At 39.4% G+C, this 932-nt stretch overlaps 1 non-coding gene across 1 annotated transcript; it reads right to left on the bottom strand.

Annotated features, from left to right (window-relative positions):
- Window positions 1–228: 228 nt before the first annotated feature.
- LOC118993737 (small nucleolar RNA U3) lies at window positions 229–442 on the bottom strand. Its single transcript, XR_005067933.1, has one exon. It is a non-coding gene; the product is annotated as a small nucleolar RNA U3 (small nucleolar RNA).
- Between the last annotated feature and the right edge of the window lie 490 nt (window positions 443–932).

Here is a 932-nt window from a genome sequence, read left to right as displayed (position 1 = left end):
ATAGAATCTAAAGAACTTGAGACACGTGGTCATAAACTAAGGGGGGAATGGTGGGGGAGGGGGTGTGCAGGGTGGAGGGGAAGGAAGGGGGAAACAGAACAACTGTAATGGCATAATCAATAAAATATATTTTAAAAAAGAAAGGAAAGGAAAAAATTTTTCTGTTTAAATCTAATACTATACATTTCCCTTCTCTTGCTCCATTCTGCCTTTTTCATTCCCTTTTTCTCCACTTAGACTGTGTTCTCTCCCTCTTTGTCTTCCAAAAGAAGAGAAGAATGATCACCAATGGCTATCGGCAGTTGCAAAAGCAACACCAAAAGCCGGGTTCACACTCAGGTGAGAACACTGTGCCTCCTCCTCATGGTTTCAGGTGCTCTACATGTTCAGAGAAATTTCTCTAGTAACAAACTATAGAAATGATTCTTGAAATTATAGTTTTCTCTTTTTTATTTGCAATATAAATTTTACTTTCTCCTATTGACTTGCCCTGATTCCCTACTCTTATTATTGCTCCTCCTTCTACCCTCTAAAAGTCATTTTTCTTTCAGTTGGTCACCTCAAGGCTAACATTTAAAGTAGATTGAGAAATAATTAGCTTCCCAGACAAGAAAAAGCTAAAGGAGCTTATTAACACCAAATAAGTACTGCAACAAATATTAAAGGACTTCCTAGAGGAGAAGAGGAGGAGGAAAAGGAAGAGGAAGAGGAAAAAGAAGAAGAGGAAGGGGAAGAGGAGGAGGAAGAGGAGGGGTGGATGGGAAGAAGGGTAGAAGGGGAAGGGGCAGGAGGGGGAGAAGAACAGAAAGAAAAAAGGGTCTAACAATATAATGGCACTTAATATGTATCTATCAACAACCACCTTAAATGTAAATGGTTTAAATGCTCCAACCCAAAGACATAAGTAAGGTGAATGGGTAAGAAAACACCCC

This window comes from Sturnira hondurensis, unplaced genomic scaffold (genome assembly GCF_014824575.4).
Source record: "Sturnira hondurensis isolate 20B ecotype Veracruz unplaced genomic scaffold, ASM1482457v3 Scaffold0008860, whole genome shotgun sequence".
NCBI classification, from domain to species: Eukaryota; Metazoa; Chordata; class Mammalia; order Chiroptera; family Phyllostomidae; genus Sturnira; species Sturnira hondurensis.
The sequence above is the reverse complement of the archived record's forward strand: the minus strand, read 5'-3'. Positions and strand labels throughout refer to the sequence as shown.